This window comes from Tupaia chinensis, unplaced genomic scaffold (assembly GCF_000334495.1).
Source record: "Tupaia chinensis unplaced genomic scaffold, TupChi_1.0 Scaffold000697_1, whole genome shotgun sequence".
Lineage (NCBI taxonomy): Eukaryota > Metazoa > Chordata > Mammalia > Scandentia > Tupaiidae > Tupaia > Tupaia belangeri.
In genome coordinates this window covers 168,089-168,993 of record NW_006160220.1, presented here as the reverse complement: position 1 = coordinate 168,993, position 905 = coordinate 168,089, and positions in this window count along the sequence as shown.

The window sequence follows — 905 nt, the reverse complement described above, 5'->3', positions numbered from 1 at the left end:
AGGAATGATTCTGAGCCAGGAGAGGTATATGAAGGAGGCTGATGAGTGAGTGTGTGGACTTTATTCCTACACAGCATTGTGCTCTGTAGCCCACAGGTGCAACCTTACATAATTGTGCTTTCTTCACTTATGAGCAAAAACTGAAAATAAACTGGAGATTAAAATACAACCACTTTATGTGATAGCAGTTTGCACAAATGTTAGAACACTAAACTGTATGTATGTATTTGAGAGCACACCAATGAAGGGATGAACTGTTTGCAGCTTGTTCTCTGGGGCTTTACGCTACATGATCATCTATGTATATGCCTGCAGGCCCCACAGATGGGGAATTTGGACTGCAGTAACCACTTAAAACTTATCAGAATGACTCAAGGAGCCTGACCATGGTGTGTGAACAGTGTCTGGTAAGCTGCAGAGACCCGCTGGGCTCTCAGACTCTGGACCATGGGGAGGTGTGTGCCTGTGACCAGCAGGGGGCACAGTGGGACTGCCCAAAAATTCCTACACAGCTGCTCAGTCAGGAGAATTCAGTAAAAGGACCTATTCCTGGGGCTGGCCATGTGCTCCCTGATGGGGACCCAGCAGCTATGTCCTTTATGACTGAAAAAATCCCTTGAGCAAGGCCCACTGTGATGTCCTAGCAGGTGCTTCCTCCCAGGACTCCCAAAGGAGTGCAGCCAACCTCTCTCCCCCTCAGACTGCAGTGTGAGTTGAGCCCCAGTCCAGGGCTCAGGGATGGGGTAGACAGTCACTGGATGGTCACACATTTGTATGAAGAGACTTTCCTGGGGTAGAGGTTGGGAAGAAAAGGAGGCCTGGGGCAACTTAGCCATGTAGGGACCAGGACTGTGTGCACCATGGCCTGGAATACTCCTCTCCTCCTTTTCCTCTCTCACTGCACA